The 19,420-nt window shown below is 43.7% G+C and overlaps 1 protein-coding gene and 1 long non-coding RNA gene across 2 annotated transcripts in view; one reads left to right on the forward strand and one right to left on the reverse strand.

The window, feature by feature from the left end:
• BNC2 (basonuclin zinc finger protein 2) overlaps positions 1-9,129 on the reverse strand; it is a 664,637-nt gene extending 655,508 nt beyond the window's left edge. Inside the window, exon 1 of the mRNA XM_088457326.1 lies at positions 9,040-9,129. The gene's annotated coding sequence lies outside the window, so the exon portion shown is untranslated. The remainder of the gene's footprint in view (positions 1-9,039) is intronic.
• A 116-nt stretch (positions 9,130-9,245) lies between these two features.
• The window catches only part of LOC148477028 (uncharacterized), a 31,007-nt gene continuing 20,832 nt past the window's right edge, over positions 9,246-19,420 (forward strand). The window contains exons 1-2 of the long non-coding RNA XR_015872577.1: positions 9,246-9,339; positions 10,208-10,363. This is a non-coding gene — a long non-coding RNA (uncharacterized LOC148477028). The remainder of the gene's footprint in view (positions 9,340-10,207; positions 10,364-19,420) is intronic.

Consider the following 19,420-nt stretch of genomic DNA (forward strand, 5'->3'; position numbering starts at 1 on the left):
GAAGCCTAAGACCTGTCAGGCTGGAATTGCAAGGGAGGGGGCTGGAATGAAGTATGTATTATGTGAATCTTGTTTTTTCAATGTGTTTTTATCACGTGGTCCTGGATTTCAAAATGTATTTTATGTGGAAGTGGTTTGTTGCAGTGTAATCCTGAAGTGGCTTTTTCAGTGTATTTTATGTGGACCTGGCTTGTATTTTCAATGTGCTGGGCTCGCCCTCCAGCGTGACTAAAAACGGGTGTGATAAAAGGTCATACTCCTGCAAATGTCACACCAAAGGCATGCACAAACAAATGCGGCGTGGGCTTGACAGCTAGGCCACACCCCATTTTTTGAGCGCGCGCCTTAGGCGCGCGCATCCTGTCGGTCTTTCCTTTAACTACATATATTTTTCAGTGCTTTGCATCTGACAGGTTAGCCAACAATGGGCTCAGTAGTCACAGCGGCTGACATTCTGTGGTCTTTCGAGACCACGCTCTCTTACTGTGATACCACTCCCCCTCACGATGAGGCCACGCCCACTCCACTTCTGGGGGGGGGGGCGCATTTTGTCTGCTCGCACTGGGAGCCTCAGACCCTAGAAACTGCCCTGAGTGCTTACAATCTCCATCACAAATGCACAGACAACAGAGCCTGAAAGTGGGTGTGTCAACGCTCGCACTACATTGCACGTCACAAATGCACAGACAACAGAGCCTGAAAGTGGGTGTGTCAACGCTCGCACTACATCGCACGTCACAAATGCACAGACAACGGAGCCTGAAAGTGGGTGTGTCAACGCTCGCACTACATCGCACGTCACAAATGCACAGACAACAGAGCCTGAAAGTGGGTGTGTCAACGCTCGCACTACATCGCACGTCACAAATGCAGACAACGGAGCCTGAAGTAGGCGTGTCAACGCTCGTACACTACATTGCACCGTCAAGCACAAAGTGAAGGCTGAGATTAGCATTTGCATATTCCTGCAACCGCTATTGCGAGAGCCGTTGCGAACACAGATGTATTACCAATCATCTCTGAATCTATAATGGGTGTAGAGACTGCAGTGCACATGGGCCCCTTGGCCCAGGGGGCCCCTCCACACACCCTGCACCAATTTTCTCTTATCTTTACTTCTTCCTAGACTTGTGGCAAGAGCAACGGCACTGCACAAATCACCGTGAAATTGTCACAGTGGCTATTTTGAGCTTGTACAATTTGTGTAATTACCATAGGTGGTGGTGGTGGTAAAGTGGTATAACGGGAAGAGAAATAGAATTTTCATTGTGAGTAGTATATTTGGCTTTGCACTTGCTGCATCAGTACTTGGGGATCTGCACAATTACAGCCCTGATGTTAGTGCGATACAATCAAGGTGACTGCCTCTGGCCATAGTCAGAGTGCAAACATCAGGGATACTGACTGGGGTCCCTGACAATTAACATCTCATGCAACCTGTTACAAATGTCCACTTGTGGCTGCTGGATTCTCATGAGACACTGTCTGGTGAGTAGTAAAGTGAAGTAAAAAATCTTTCTACCACAGTGATCACAGCACACAGTAAAACATCTGAAAAAAGACACAGATCCTTGCTGAAATTTTGATTTGATTTACAACACACTTCATACATAAGTCCAGCCCCAAATTGTATCCAATAAGCTTTACTGCTCTATCCTGTTCCATCCAGAGATAGCATGTGTTTGACTTTTTCTATGTCATTCATTCACATTCTGTATTTTTTGTAAATATTACCAGAGGCAAGGGAAGTCATTTGAGCTGAACAAAGAGGGGAAAGGAGAGGACTCTATTAGGGGTATTCAATATGGGTGCGATAACATCATTTTTTGCGTTAATATCGCACTTTTTAAAATTTTTGCGTTAATATCACTTGTTTTAGTTTTACACCATATTCAATTTCAAAGACTTATCGCAGTTTTGAAAAGTCTTTGATAAAAAACGGTGATAACTTTTCACCATTGAATAGGTGTCGAAAAAAAGTGCAGAATTGGGGTTTAGGGGTGCAGGCTTAAAAAAAATAGCCTGCACCCCTGAGATTGACATTTAAAAAAGAACTGTGTCAAAAAAAGTTTTTGAAAAAAATAGGGACACCCCAAAAAATTAATTTAAAAATTGGGGTGCAAAAAAAAAAAAGGGAAAAAATTATAAACAATAGGCAAATAGGTTCAGGGCTATTCTGCATGTATGCAGCAGATGTTTTCTAGAATAGAATTATAGCGGCAGGTGCACAAATGCAGAATTTTTAAAAACTTACTTTAGGGACATCAAAATATGCTAGTACCCATTTTCATGTACCCCAAATTTGATGGGACCACTTAAAAAAAATGAAAAAAATAACCTAAGTGCTCTTCTGCATCACTTCTTCAATGTCGGGAAAAAAACACCTGCTGCGGCTATTTAAATCCCCGACTTTCAATTAAAGGCTAAAACGGGGGTACCCATAGTGATCCCCCATGTTTTTACAACTTTAGGGGGGTCTTACAATTATTTGAAGGAAAAATTCGTAACTTTACACAAATCCGACTTCGGAGTTTCCCGTTTTCGTTAATTTGATATTGAATACGGGGATAAGCGGGAGCGCGCACCATACCTTTACGCAGAAAAAAACTCCGATATGAAACGTTAACCTTTCATATTGAATACCCCTCTATGACTCTTAAAACTTAACTTTTATTAAATATATATGTCTACTGAAACTGAGTAACAAAACACAAGTGCAGAAAATACAGTAAGAAAGGCCCACAGGCGAAACGCATGTTGGAACCACCCATTGTCCCTTCTACTGCGCAGAGCGGGATGCCCCAGCTCCCCAGGTTTCAATGTATTTTCTTCTTTTTTGATTCTTAACAGGTCTATTCTGCCACCCTGCTTAGCATTACACTGCATGCAGCTCCTTATACACAGACTACTCAGATGTGTTTGCCAGGGATATAGGTGATTATGGGCTCTATTTACTACAATCCGCATTTGTAATACAGATTGTAGTGTGATATTATCGACTGAATTCGCATTGCAAATTCATGCAATATCACAGGGATTTACTACAAATCCCTTGCAGGGACAGAGCTTGCGATAAAGCTCTGTCCCTGCGAATCCCCTCCGCATACTAGTCATGGTATTTTCGCAAAAAAATACAGTGACTAGTGCCCCGCGCATGCGCCAACCGTCCACTGCTGCTACCCCCTGGCGCTAAGCCCTGCCCCCGACACTAAGCCCCACCCCCATTATCGTGGACCCCCCCCTCCCTTAATAGCACTTACCTGCAGTTATCGGTGCTCTGGTGATGTCTTCCATGCCTCCGGTCAGCTGATATCCCATGCTGCACTGGGACCTGATCACCTGATGATCGGGCCGCAGTGCAGCATGGGAGACCAGCTGACCGGAGGGGAGTCATCACCGGAGCCCGAACCACCGGTCCCTGGAGTCATGTAAGTGAATTTTTTTTTTACTATTTTTTTTGCAGTGTATCAGCTTGCGGTCTGTTTATACCACACAGCTGATCACTGGGACCGGCTGCGGGCTCTGCTCTACCTTTTAGAGCAGAGTAGGAGTAGGATAACCTCCAGGTGCCGTTATTATCACAGGGCTTTCCCTGGTATTTTTTTACAATTTATTTTTAGTAACTTTGGTCGGATCACATTTCCCATTACAATTATGGGAAATGCGATCTGCTTACTAAAAATAAGTGATACTTAGGGGTTGGAGTAGAATTTTACGAATTCTACTCCAATTGCCCTGTAATAATTACAGGTGATACTAAAATAATGTGAAAAGGGTGTGAAAACACCCTTTTTCACTTTATTTTAGTAAAAATAATGTTAATAAATAGAGCCCTATGTACTATATATTCTAAACTAGGACCACTGTTTAACCAGTTTATCATTGCACAAGGCATTTTCATTTCTATGTAGATGTTAATACTTACAACAGTGAGTCCCCTTACTACTGTCCATAGGACACTCATGAACCTTTATAGTGATTTTACACAGGCAGACCATTTTTGCTGTTAGCTTTTATAAATATTATTAATATAAAACTGAAACACACAGTGTTGAGTATGAAACTACAAACATGACAATTACCATTGGTCTTTTGATTTGTTACTAATGATTAAAGTGTAACCTTTTAATGTTTTAGGCATAACCATTCTCTGATATTATGACAACCACTGTTTGTCTCATAATGTGTCGCTAATATTCAAAGTAAAGCATTTTACTTAAAGCAAATGTTTGTTTTGGAGATTTTTATAGAACTTTGATCACTACACAGTAACAATCATAAATATCAAAAATGTACATATTATTTCTGTTACTCCACTGTTTTATCCATTGCCTATCAATGACAGTAGGAGCTTAGTAATTCTCTCATTGGCTGTGCTATGCTATTTGCAAACAGCCAAAAGTAGAAACAAACAGCTTCCTTGATGGCATGATATTTGTCTATTGTTTCCATGGATATATTGCAAGTATAGATCTCTCTCATCATTCAATGCTACTTTAGAAAATGGAGAGAAGCAGTATCAAGTAAACAATTTTTTTTATCCTGACTGCTTATTATTTCTCTGTGCTGCTCGGTTTTGGATTAATATATGATACATCTGAACTAATTGTGCAAAATTGCCATAATTGATAATAACCTAGTGCTTATTTTAGCCATCTTTTAATTATTGTGGTTTTTTTTTGTAATTTCTGTGTATTTTATCATGTATATATTTCACCGCTATAAGATCAATGGGAATTTTACCCTCTTTTTATAATTACACACTATAGCACCTTTTATATATTTTTGCACTTATGTTTTGTTAGTCTGTTTTAGCAGACATATCTATTTACTAAAAGTTAAGTTTTAAGATTGTCCAGGTATGTTGCTTTAAAGAGTGCCCTCCAAATAGAGTACTCTCTTTGTTAATTATTGTTATAATTGACTCTGTAGGGGCACCACCATCATAAATTTTAATTGTTTTTGACATCATTATGAAAAGTATTCTTAAGATGGTTTCTATTACTCCAATATTCTTTTAACAATTTACCAGTGCGGTGGGCAAAACACCCCCTTTTCCTACTAGTCATCTGAGATGACAGCAGGGACTGAGCAGTAAGGCAATTACTGGACATACAGGCCAGGAGGCAGATACTGATTCCACAAGATAGGAAGAAGCCACTGCACCCTCTGGACATGAGGCAACCATTGAGCCCTCAGGACAGAAGGCAGCCACTGGTTCCTCAAAACAGGGGACTGCCACTGGATCTTCAGGACAGGATGTGGCCACTGAACCCTCAGGAGAGGAGATGGACACTGGATTCTCAGGACATGAGGCAGCCACTGAACCCTCAGAACAGGACATGGCTACTGGATCCTAATGACAGGAGGCAGCCGCTGGATTCTCTGGATTCTCTCAATTATTTATCTGGGCAATCTAATAAAAAAGGCTTGCAGGGACATGGACTCCAATAGGTGCCTGTCCATGCAAAGTGTAAAATGTAAGGTGATCATTTATGCTATTACTTTACTTCTGAGTTCGGAAGTAGCAGAGTTATGGCTCATGCACGGCCAACATGTGCAAGTGACCTTTACTGAGCCTTCTCTGAAAAAAAGACAAACATGTAACCAATAGCAGCTAGCAACATGCAGTCTATGGTATAAGCTGACGAGACTTAGAGCTCTCAAGATCCAAACTCCAAAAAAGCATTACTTTTTGAATCTTTATACATTTGGCAATATCACAGTCTCGACACAATCACTGAAAGGCCTACAGTAACATGATATTGACATTGACCTCTATGCCCTTCTAAAGTATTTTTAATTCAGTCCTGCAAGTTATTGTCCCATCTTCCATCCACTATGTTTACTTTTTATTTACATTTTAATTATTATTATCTATTATTTATAATTATTATTATTATTTTAATTTTTAATCTCTCAAACGCCACCTAGTCATTTAATATTCACTTTATATCAAGTCTGTCTCATTAGCCTCACAGATACTGTGCAGGCTTATGTCATTGCATGGCAAAAGGAACTGAACCTAGAGTTGACTGGAAGCCAATGGTCCAAGATATTTAGTCAAACATTTGCCAGCTCCTCTTTGGTAAAGGTGCTTGAGACATGGTACAAGATTTTGTCTTGATGGTATAGATGCCCTGTACATCTCTACTAGATGTTCTCTGATCTCTGTTGAAGGTGTGGTCAAGCGCCGGGCACTCTGCTCCATATTTGGTGACACTGTCCGGTGTTGCCTGGCTTCCGATGGATAGTCTGTAAGATCTCGGAGAAGATTACTGCTCTCCCACTTCCTGATACGCCTGATTTTTGGCTTTTTAATTTAGTGGAAATGTCTATTTCTTATTATAAGAAATTATTACTCCGGGAACTTATAAATGCAGTGAGAGCATCCATCCCATGCTTCTGGTGGTTCTTCTGTACGGCCTCCTACCTCTTTGTGGTTCCAGAGGGTTGATCTCTACCTGACCATGTAAGACCTTGCCCCTAACCTGACATGGATACTTGGTTTGATTGGCTGGTGTTTAAGGAGTCCCTGGACTATTCTGTCCACTTTAATTCCCCTTCTTCCAATTTGCCTTCATAGATATGATGACAATGTTATTCCATCCCCCTCACCCCACCCCCTGGCTCCTCCTCTTCTCTCTCAACTTTTCTAATACTTTTACTCTATCATTTTTTTTTGTTATGCTTTCTATGTTATATCAGCCCTCAAGACTGCTGCATGGCCCAAAGTCCTATCTTATCCTATGGCCCACAGGCCACAGCTAGCCAAGTCATACCAGCCATCGAGGATGCTGCACGGCCCAAAGGCCGCATCTTGTCCTATGGCCCACAGGCCACAGCTAGCCAAGGCATACCAGCTCTCAAGACTTCTGCATGCCCCAAAGGCCTCATCTTATCTTACGGCCCACAGGCCACAGCAAGCCAAGGCATACCAGCCCTCAAGGCTGCTGCATGGCCCAAAGGTCACATCGTGTCTTACCTCCCACAGGCCCACCAAGCTAAAGCATATCAGCTCTCAAAGCTGCTTCATGGCCGCATCTAGCCAAGACATATCAGCCCTCAAGGCTGTTGCGGGACTAATACCCTCAAGAGTCACACCCGTGGCTTAACACCTCTTTACTGATGACCTCTTTTCACTCACAACTCCTGAACTTTTTTCATGCTGCCTCTATTGTTTGGAACTCCATCAAACCCAGGGGTAACATTTCTGGGCCTACATAGCAAAATTTTGTAAGGTCCTCCATGTACCACCCTAGGTTAGAAACACATACGCATGGCACTTTTACAGGTACTGTATTACGATGACACTCATCTGTGGGCTCAACAGTTACGTCCCCTTCCCTTTTTCAAACTTTCCATTTGTGAGTGGCAATAGGGGTGTGGAGGTCCAAATGCAGGTGTGTAGCGACTGTTTTCAGGGAGTGTCTCAGACTGAGACTGCGATCCCATATACAGCTGTGAAGACCATTCTGAGTAACCATAGGGCATTTGATGATTGACTGATGTGCGACCAATGGTTGCATTTTTGTGCACAAGCTGTGGATCTGAGACTCCTCAGGTGGGCATCTCAATACAAGTCCCAGCAGCTGCAACATTTGCATATTTTCTCAAAGCTGCAAAGATGCTACATTTGTGTCTATCTGTGAATCGGGTCCATTGAGCATTCTCTTGCAGTAGCCATTAGAAGATGTGTAGATTTTGGCCATAAAGGAATGCACATGGTCAGCAAAAATACTGGTATGGTGTGGTATTTAAAAGATGCTCAATTGGCATTAAGGGGGCTAATGTGTGGCAAGAAAATATTTCCCACCCCATTACACAATCACCACCAGCTTGAACGGTTGAAACAAGACAGGATAGATCCATTAATTAATTAAGTTTATACCATAGTCTGACCTGCATGTCATAGAAGAAATCAAGATTCATCAGGCTAGGCAACTTTTTCCAATCTTCAACTGCTCAGTATTGGTGATCCTGTGCCCACTGCAGCCTGTTTCCTGTTGTTAGTGGGCTAGAGTGGAACCTGGTGCAGTTCTCTGCTTCTTTAGCCCACCCACTTCAAAGGTGGAAGTGCTGTGTGTTCCAAGATGCTCTTCTGCATACCACTCTATATTTATTTGAGTTACTCTCTCATTCATGTCAGCTTGAACCAGTCTGACTATTTTCTTATGAGCTCTCTTATTGATAAGGTACTGTATTTTGCCACAGAAATGCCACTCAGTGAATGTTTAAATGTATTTATTTTGCACAAAATAACTTTCCAGTGTACAATGTGAGCAGCCAGCGAGCTGTAACCATATTTATATAAATATTATATATTTTTATGTATAGTAATATGGTTTCTGTGTATTGTAAACACTAAGTAATGACACAAAAAAAGATCTGCACAACTTATGTAGACGGAATTCTGAATGGAATTGAGGATAAATAAAGGCCCCCATACATCAGAGATTGATTGCAGCAATCGTGCAATTTGCAATCGATTGTGTATAAAAATCTTTCCCTTTTTCAATCAATTGCAGATTGCAGAATTGCCACAATCGATTGAAAATAGGAAAGATTTTTATACACAATCGATTGCAAATTGCACGATTGCTGAAATCAATCTCTGATGTATGGGGGCCTTAAGACTGATGGTTCTTTGCTGAATGTTGTAGGAATGACAGCCTTGTTGCTGGGTAAGTTTCTAGGGTCAGCTGGTGTGATAAGCCAATTACATGTATTTGGAGGAGGAGTTTGATTGTGGCATATATTGGCCTGGTAGTTTCTATCCAGCCTCTTTTGCTGGATCTTCACAAGCAGATGAGTATCTTTGATAACTGTCAATTTTACTTGTATCTTGGCAGTGTCTTTTTGTTCCCCTTTTCTATCTGTATTGTGTACATATTTCTCACAATGCCTCGTCCCAGGCGCTCTGCTCCCCCTCCCAGGCAGTTAGCCGAATTTTCATACCCCTTATTATTGGCCCCCTCCAGGCCTTTATCCCCCATCCCCTCCTCATCCCTTTTAGTGTGTCCACTCTGGCCCGTTCACCTGGTTCTTCAGCCTCATCTGAAGCAGCTGCGGTGTTCGTGCCCGTTGCGGCCGCGTCGGGTGTTTTCATGTGCCCGGCGGTCCCTTCTCCCCGGGGTCTCCCTCCTCCCGCTCCGTTTCTTGGGCATCATCCATGCCCTCTGCTCTCCCTCCTCTCTTCTGCTGCTTCTGCCGGCGTATGTGTTTCCGCGCCCGTCGCGGAAGCGGCGGGCGTGGTCACGTGCCTGGCGGGTCCTTCTTCCCCGGATCTCCCTGCACATATGCCGCTTCATGCGCCTATCTCGCCGGCATCCCCCGCAGGTATGCTCCTGCCACCCGGTTCCCCCAGCACATCTCCCCTTGATTTTTCTCAGCCCGCCGTGCATGCTCACCTGCCCGGGTCCCCCTCCCCTGGCATCGAGCTGTGCGGGTATCCGGGCTCGCAGCAGCACGTCCACCCAGTGGCTTCACCCAGGCAGGGCACAGGGACAGGGGCCTGCCTATTCCGGGCTACCAGCGCAGCAGCCCCTGGGTGGTCTGCCCAGCCTGGTCTTAGCGACGGGCTCGGTGGCCATTTTACCTCAGGCAGCCATTTTTGGGCCAGCCTCCCCTCATGGAGTAGCGCATAACAGCCCCTTGCAGAGAACAACTCCCTCGCTTTTTGCCCCCACCAGTTGGCACCTTGCTCTAAGTGTGGGTGCATCAGGTGCTTACACAACGCCTACCCTTTCTCAGCCCCCTTGGTACACGGCTGCTAGTGGTCAGACACCCGCTTATAGCTCCCATGCCCCATTTTCAGCTGCTGGCCCGTCCTGGGGCCAGGAATCATGGAGCTCGGGCGTGGCACCCCCAGTTTTTTCCTCAGCTGCTGCACTTCCTACTGCCCCCTATTTTGCCACTAATGTTCCGTCTTCCCCTTTCGCCTATTCTCCATACTTTCAGCAGCCCTATCTGTCTTACCCATATTTACCACCATGGCAGGGTTACGCCTCCGCTATAGTACCACCTCCTGTTCCGCCCCTTCTCCCCTCTCATAGGAATGATTCTCATCCATTGTTATCGGCAGTGTCTATTGCCACACAGGCGTCAGCCACCCTGACGGCTCCTCCTCCCCTACCACTTTATCCTTCCAACCCACCTGCGCCTGCGGTTCCTCTATCTCTACCAGTGCCTCACCTGTCTCCTCCAGTTGCAGGTTCTGAAGTCGCAGGAGGCAGCAATGGAGAACAGTCGGCAGTGCAGTTGGCTCTCGTGACAGGTCCGAGCGAAGTGCCTGCTGTAGTCGAAGCAGTTAGGACTCATCAGGTGGCAGTGGACAAGGCGACTCCAGGACCCCCTGGTTCTGGTGAGTATGATGTGACTTGTTCTTCCTCCTCTGATTCTTATTCTGATTCTTCCCACTCTTCTGGTTCACCAGCGCGCCTGCGTAAGATTGCCAGAATGGAGGCGCGTCGCTTGGCCAAGAAGTCAGGTAGCACTGTTAGAACGGATGTAGAGACAGGGATTAAAGAGCAGGAAGCTGGCATGGATACAGTCCATTGTGCGAATACTGCGGTGCTTCGGGGGTTGCGCAAAAGCGTGCGAGGCAGGTTTAGGAAAGGGAAGTTTGTAGATATTTCTCCCTCATTGACGACATGAAAAAAAGTTTTACACAGGCTAAAAAGACCGGGGGTGTTGGGGGAAGACGCTTTTTGTGGTTTTAATAACTGGTTGAAGGGTATGCTAATATTTGCTACATGCTATCTGGAGACGTGATGTTCGTTCGGTCTCGTAATTTAGCGTGGCGAGAATATAACGCGCAGTTTAGAAAGAAGCATGATGGCAAAATGGTAATTCCTTTTGGGGTAAAGGACGTGGAAGTATGGTTAGAGGTGTCACAGAATCGTCGGCCTCCTTTGGATCCGGCACAGCCCTTAGGAGCTCGGCGACCGGCAGATCAGGGACGACAGGATGGGCGAGAGGGAAATGTTTTGCTTACTATGACTCCCACTGCACGCGTGGGTCGGGCTGTCATTTTCGCCACTCCTGTCATCTCTGCGGGAGTGAACATCCGGCCAAGGACTGTCGACGTGGGTCGGGAGTGGCTCCACAAGACCATGGAGATGGCTCCAAGGGAACTGGTTAAGGCTAACTCTCCCGTATGTTTAGCCTCTCTTATCAGATGGCATCACTTATACTCCTGTAAGGAAGATTCCTTGTTTTTGTTGAACAGTTTTTAATTTGGTTTTCCATTACCTATAGATGGTCCGTTGATGGTGAGGGCTTCTAGTAACTTGCGCTCCGCCAGAGATTTCCCTGAGGAATTAGAGGTTAAAGTTAGAAAGGAGGCTCTGCTGGGTCGAATGGAGGGTCCTTTCCCCTGTCCTCTCTGGCAGGATCTCTGTATATATCCGGTTGGTGTCATTCCAAAGAAGGTTCCAGGAAAGTTTTGTTTGATTCAACATCTTTCATATCCCCCTGGTGGTTCGGTCAATGATGCAATCCCAGATATTTTCTCTAGAGTTGTGTATCAATCATTTGATGAGACTTTGGATTTGGTGCGCAGTTTTGGTTATGGCGCCTTGTTAGCAAAAGTGGATATAGAATCGGCCTTGCATTTATTGCCAATACATCTGCAGGCTTTGAAATTTATGGTTTTTATTTTAGATTCAGGTTATTTTGTTGATAAATGTTTGCCAATGGGCTGCGCGGTTTCCTGTGCCTATTTTAAGAAGTTCAGCTCCTTTTTACAATGGTGTGTCCAGGCTGGAACAAGGCAGAGGGGTGTGGCTCACTATTTGGACGATTTTCTCTTTATAGGTCCAGGAGACAGCGATATCTGTTCTGATCTCCTTTTTTCTGCGAAAGCGTTGTTTCAGGTCCTGGGAGTACAAGTTGCGCATGAAAAGACAGAGGGTCCTGTTCCTTGCTTAGCATATTTAGGAATTGAGATAAATATGCTAAGCAAGGGTTGTTGTAGGCTGCCCGAGACAAGGTAGATAAGTTGCTGGAACAAATTGCTTGCTGTTTAGCGGTAAAATCAATTCGGCTCAGTAAGGTTCAGTCACTGTTAGGTTCCTTTAACTTTGCTTGTCGGATAATTCCAATGGGTAGGGTATTTTGGAGGGCCACTGCTGGGGTGGTCAGGCCGCATCAGCATGTTCGCTTTTCAATGGAGATAAAAGAAGATTTGCGTATTTGGTCCAGATTTTTGGTTCATTTCAATGCTGAGCGTATTTGGCCTTCACCACCAGTTGCTAACAGCAAATTGCAACCGTTTACTGATGTGGCGGGATCGTCTGGTTTGGGGGCCTTTTTCAATGGGGAATGGTGCGCTGCCCCATGGCCGTTAAATTGGCACCAAGAAGGTTTGACGAGTAATTTGTTGCTGTTAGAGCTGTTCCCGATTGTCGTAGCGGTGGAGCTTTGGTCTGCGCGACATAGTAACCACCACGTAGTTTTTTGGTGTGACAATTTTGGTGTTGTTCATGCCATCAACAACCAGCGCTGGTCTTCCCCTTTAGCTTTGTGTTTACTCCGACATTTAATTTTGCGATGTTTGGAGACTAACATCAGATTTAGGGCCAGGCATGTGCCGGGGTTGTGAATGAAATTGCTGACGCTCTCTCTTGCTTTCAATTTGTTGGTTTGGTGTGCCCCTCGTTTGTGTGGCAGATCATCAGGCCGGCTTAGAAAGGTTGGCTCTACAATCATTGGCTCCATCCACTCTACGAGCGTACTTCGCCACTTGGCGTGATTGGTGCGCCCATGGTGCGCTCCCGATCATGTTAGGTAAGTCCCCGAGGGAGGTGCTTTCCTCCTTTGTTTGGGAAAAGTATCAGCTAGGCAGATCAAGGGTCTCCATGGGTTCGACTCTAGCGGGTGTTTCCTTCTTTTGAAAATTGAAGGGTTTGCAAGATCCGACCAAATCTTTCATTCTTGTTAAGGCATTAAGGGGATGGTTGAAGGGTGTTCCCACTCGAGCCGAGTCGCGTCGACCTGTTGATGTTCAGTTATTGTCGAATCTTTTAGCAGTTCTGGGGAAGGTTGCCTCTGATGATTTTGAGGTTTCCCTTTTTCGGCTAGCTTTTTCTATTGCATTTTTTGGTGCTTTCAGGGTGAGCGAGTTGGTGGCAGTCAATAAGACATCCACTTCCTCTGGGCTGTTCTACAAGGACATGGTTTTTAGAGATGCGGCGGTTCTATGTAAGCTACGTTTCTCTAAAACAGACTAAACAGGTAGGGGTAAATGGGTAACACTTGCACAACATAGTGATTTGACTCTCTGTCCAGTGCAATTAGCTTCAAAGTACATGGCGCTGCATCCAGAGGGGGGGTCTCAGTGGTTGGTACATGCGGACCTTAAGCCCCTCACTAAATTTCAGTTTGCCACGGTCTTTAAACTAGGTTTGGTAGAGTTAGGTCTTAAGCCGACAGAATATGGTACGCACTTGTTTCGGATTGGTGTGGCTACGTCCGCGGCACTGGCGGGAGCATCTCCCGCGTCCATTCAGTTGGTAGTGCATTGGCAGTCAGCTGTGTATAAGAAGTATGTGCGTTGCGATAAGCTGTAGGTGCTAACTTGGCAACAACCCGAAAACGTAGTTTACCTGCCAATCGTTGAACGGCTAGCGTTCAACAATTGGGGGTGTGAGGGAATTTTTTAATTTTTCCTCCCGGTAGCCATGATCTCAACCACTTTGGTTCCCGGGTAGGTTTTTTAGTTTTTCTCCTTCACTCGGGTTGCTGTTTTTTCCCTCTTATGCATCCCTGCTAGTTAGTTGCTATGTGTTTTCATAAGTTGTGTTATTTTGAATTGGGTTTGGTGTGGTTCTCAGGATAAGGGTTTCTCTTTTTCCACAGCAAGGGCAGCAGCATTGATTGTACGTCTGTGCGAGGTTTGTGATGAGGTGCGATTGCGTTGGCCGTCGGTGCGAATCGTATGGTCTGAGATGATGCCTCATTTGACTTGGAGAGGTGTGCGGAAGCATGGTGCGTTAGGGCGCGTAAGAAAACGAATGTGGCGGTGGCGAAGCACATTGAGTCCATAGGAGGATTGGTGGTGAGTCATAGCTTTTTGGAAGGCGACATTGGACGTTTCTTTAGGCATGATGGTGTGCATTTAAATGCGTTAGTACTGGTTTCTTTGTGAGGGATTTGTTTCCTTTTTTGTGCTAGTTGTTTGGGTGGCGGGCCAGTCTCCTTAGGGCCTGGCTTTGGTGAGAGTACGCTGCAGCTCAGTGGCTTTAAGTGGCGTAAGAAAACTTTGTGGGGGCACTTGCCCTCAATGCCCCTGGCTAATTTGTCCTTCTCTGCGTGGGGGGACCCGCGCGCTTTTATGTGCGCAAGCACCTCGGATTGGCCCAGGAGGGAAGTGAGACTCCCACATCATTAGTACATCTTGAGGGGGGACGTTTAGTTGTTCCTCATATATTTTTTGGTTGAGTGAGATGAAAGCTAGAACTGAGCTTGCAGCGTCTCTTTACTACCCTGGTTAGGTTGATTAATTCTGATTTTATAAATAAAAGCTGTGACCTTTTTTAGCCAAGCTATGGTTGTCCGTGTCTTTATTTATAGTTAAATTAAGTAAGCTAATAAGGTGTATGGTGTTAAGCAATAAACATATGCAGATCTTATCCCGTATATAGAGTGGCAGCTGGCACCAAGAAAAGTAATGCATGGAGGATGAGGGTAAGAAGTATGTTAAGTTTATGCTTGTATACGAGCAGCTCTGTGTACAGATGGCATGGATGTAAAAACGACAGGGTTGGCAGTATTTAATTCTTGTATATGTCCAAGATTCCCCCCACAGCATAAGGATTACTATGAATGTGGACACACACACACCTGAGAGCAGGGTCAAGTTGTTGCTTACAGGTGCCCACCATAGCAGGAGATTTGGCAAGAGCACCCTGTTGGCTAAAGGACTGTTTAGTTATGTGCAATCTGAATTTGGCAAAAAGGCAGCACATATAACAGTATGTATCGGTGCTCTATTAAACATCATTGACAAAACCTGACCAAAAAGTGCTATCATATAAAGTTTAAAGGCTGTAAATAAAAAAATGCAAGAAGATGCACAATGGCAGATTTTTTAAATTGAGCAAATTTTTATTGGTTTATAGAAATACATTAACAAATAACAAACAAAATAAATAATAAAAAATATATTAAAAAAAAATAATAATAAATATATATATATATATATATATATATATATATATATATATATATATATATATATATATATATATACATACATATACACATAAATACATAATCAAATAACAGTATCTGGAATATAAAATCTAGATCTACAAAATGCATCCCAGATCCATTGCTTATAAAAAATACAATATTAATGTGTATACCAAACAATAAACATAGAGAATATATATATATATATACATACACATAAAACATAAAAAAAAAAAAATAACACACTATACAAATATTGGAATATTGTCAAAAATAACACCAGAAAAATTGGCAAAATCAACTAGATCCCAATAAATTCTCAACTTATCACACAGCACATTACCTCCAACAAAGTAATAATGACAGTTTTACTGCATTATTCTCTGCAGCAGTTGTGATGGATACAACTGTTCCCATATTATTGTGACACCATTTTAGACTGAGGATTGGAACTGAAATCCTGGCAAAGTATTTCAAATGTCTATTTGCTAGCATTTCAAAAATGACATGATAAATATTTACTTTGAAATATTTAGAGTTTGCTGGTATTATAGTTATGGTTCCAGAAAAAGCGTCGTAGAGACAAATAAGGATGATTCCAGGGGACTCAATCACGTGTCTCATGAAATTTACTTGGCACAAAATATTTTGGAAAACAAATGATCTCTTAGCTTTGCTACTAAACTAGAATGAATTGCCTTCTAAATATAGTAATATAGCTGTGTGGCTAGTGAATAAAAGTATCCAAATCTTATCTCACTCCCTAAATATCACATCATCTCTTTTTAGAGCATTTATAATTTTTCATTAATATTATATTTTTCCATATTAGTTGATCCTTAAAAACTTTCTTAAAAATATCTTACTCATATGGCAAAAATGAATCACCTATGCCAATATCTTTCTAACAAAAGGAAATAGTGAACAAGCTGTATTTATACATATGTAATAATTGGGGCCCCTGTCATTTAGGGAAGAGAAAAGTTCCTTTTGTGTTTTATTTTCTGTCTCGTAGATAGATACAGTAAAAGGGCTCATGCGGAGTTGAATGGAAAATGCATGAAACTCGCTAGCACAGAATGCATTCCAAAAACAGTGCATTTGCTCAGCTTGCCAAGGGGCCATATATGAGATGCTGCAAATCCAGCAGACTAGCATGTGCACCTCATTTAGTCCTGCACACAAGATGTACATGCGTTACAACAGGAGGTGTGGCTTCACCAGTGATCATAACAAGTATCCGATTCATACACAGTATGGAAAGTGTAATTAATAAGTTATAAGCCACCACTGAAGTTTCTATTAAGTTCAAAGCAATAGACACATCAGTCGCCATTCCCCTTTAAAAGATGACATGGAAATAGACTGTATTGCCATAGGCCGAATGCTACTATTACTGTAATAGCGCAAATAGTGCAGCACTATGTTTATACTATTAGTATAAATGGGAGGGATTTCGATGCATTCAGCCAATCACATACAGACGAAGATCATCAACATCATTATCAGTTCGTATTTTTTCATGTGGGTCGAACACCCTCAAGCGTTCTGCCTCCAAACATATGCTTATGCTATTCTTTTATTTGCCCATATGCTCCATCCTGGCACCCAATGCACAAGGAGTTGAAAGGACACAATGTGACTCAGTCTGTATGGGCTAAGGATGCATATTTAATTTCATTTATTTAATCACATCACGTGTATCAAAGTGTGCCCCAGAGAAAAGTAGACTCTTTTTTGCTCTTAGCAAAACACCCTGATTTGTATTGCTAAGGATGCATAAGAATTTTTGATGCTCAACATAAAAAAGTGCAATTTGCACCTTAAAAGGGTACAAAACACATTTGCATCCAACTCTAAATTAGCCCCAAATTGTTTAACACGTGGCAGGTGGGAGATTGCGAAATTGCAACTTACAGTAGTAGAACTTAGGTCTTACTAAGGAGTCCCTTGTTGAAATATGGAGTCCGTTACTGTGCTGCCCACAGCTCCAGAGAGACCCTGCAATATACCTCAGCATATATCCTGCAAAGGCATACCACTTAATTTTATATTCACTGCTATCCACATACATCACCGGCTGGGGACTTGTATGTACCGCTCAAGCTCAGGTTCGGTATGAAATACCGGTGGCTGAAAAATCCTGACAGTGGCATCCCAATGGATGAAGATACTGACAGTGGTGGTAAGTACCCTAACTCTCCCTCTCCCCCCTAATCCTAACACTCCCTAAGTGGTGCCTAACCCTAACCTCCCCCCAGTGGTGCCTAACGCTAACCTCCCTCCCGGGGGGGGGGGGGGGTGCCTAACCCTCCCTTCCCGTAGCCTAACCCTCCCAGGAGGTGCCCAACCCTACTCTCCTCCTGGGGTCCATAAACCTAACAGCATCCCGGCCTCCGGTAAATTAACTGCATCCTATCACGCTCTGCTCCATCCACGATACTTTGAGTATGTAACTGTGAGTACGGCTGTACAAACATACTACTATACAATAAACCAAACTCCTGGTTAAGTCCTGAGCTGTCTAATACATTTGGTGAATCCGCTTGTGTATATACTCGGATTTACTCCACCATTGCATTCCACCACCAAATAGTACACATATCAACACCCCTTCCCTAGATAGAGGTAGGTAGTAGTGTATATTTTCAGTAGTTGCTCTAGGTATGCAGAAAAGAGACAAAATGCACATGTACTGTATGCATATTTAATCCAGTGTATTTCTGTTAAACAAAAGGATTGGACATGAAAATAAGGGCAGCTGTGAAGATCCCTTCAGAGATGAGCGATCTGGTATTACTCGTTTAAAATTTAAATGGCATCATATTGGCTATCTGGCTCTCGCCTGTTTTGGATAGCCAAAGAGGTAAATCCAAACTAATTCAAACTTGGCTAATTTGGTGAAAAGAACTTAGTCAAAATCAAACAGATCTCTAGATCCGTTAGTCAGAAGTTGTTTGAAACAAGAATGAGAGTGAAACAAATACTAAATTTGGAGAAAGATAAAACTACATTTATTGGGCCTAATTCAGCAAGGAAAGCAGTTGCTTATATGCATGCAATCAGCCGATTGTTGTGTTCTGCGCATGCGTATGCATCGCATTGCGCGTATACGCGAACCAGTCATTGCGATAGGGACTGCAATCGCAGTGACTACGCAGACCCATCGCAGAGTGATTGGCAGGAAGTGCCGTTTCTGGGTGGTGACGAGGGGGTGGTCGGCCGAACGCTGACGTGCTAGTGTCTTTCAACTAGGGGTGAACAGGTTCGGATTTCTGAAATCCGAGCCCCCCGCCCCATCCGAGGCCGATATGAGTCAGGCTCGACTTTTCCCGCCTGACCCGGATCTGAAATCGAGGCAAAACGTCATTATCCCTCCTTCCGGGTCTCGCGGGTTTTGGATTCTATATAAGGTACCCGCGTCGGCGCCATTTTCTCACTCGGCTGTGGACAGTGAAGAGGGAGTTAGGGCTGGCTGGGCTGTGTAGTGTTGTGCTGCGCTGTGCTGCTGTTGTCCATAGGGGCTGTGTCCACTCCTCCAAAGTCCATAGGGGCTGGCTGTGTTGTGCTGTGCTGCTGTTGTCCATAGGGGCTGTGTCCACTCCTCCAAAGTCCATAGGGGCTGGCTGGGCTGTGTTGTGCAGTCAGTTGACCTGGATTTGGACTTTTGACTACTTTCTAACCAAAATTTAAACCATCTCACAAACACCTCAGCACAGGCATGCTGCCACTCCACCTTCATTTACACTCCCCTGAGACTGGGTTCGGCTGCTGCCTCATGCTGCAGCCAAATCGAACTCCACAAACTGCCGGATGTGACAAGACTACACACTTGTGTGAAGGAGACGCTGTGGCTTTTTGCAGAACACTCTATCATTTTTTAATTTCTGTTTAAGTTTAACATGGTTTTAATTTAAAATACAGTCACCATTTATTCTTTTTTAATTTTTCTCCACCTGGATGTTATACTTCCGCTACTTGCACACCCTGCCAGATGTAACCTACGCAGTGCGCCCCAGATGGCTGCCTCGGATGGTTCATTCTTGGGCAGGATGAACAACATGTGGCTCTATTCATTCAGTGCATTTCATATTTCAAATGTTTCAGTCGCCCGGAAATCTCATGCCCGAACTGCATCACTGTTTGCTGTATTTACTAATCCCTGTTCTGTAAAATGTACTTCCACTGCATGATATACTGGTGTGCTATACATCCACTAAAGTTC

The sequence above is a fragment of the Taudactylus pleione genome, unplaced genomic scaffold (genome assembly GCF_031769625.1).
Source record: "Taudactylus pleione unplaced genomic scaffold, aTauple2 ptg000757l, whole genome shotgun sequence".
Classification (NCBI taxonomy): Eukaryota; Metazoa; Chordata; class Amphibia; order Anura; family Myobatrachidae; genus Taudactylus; species Taudactylus pleione.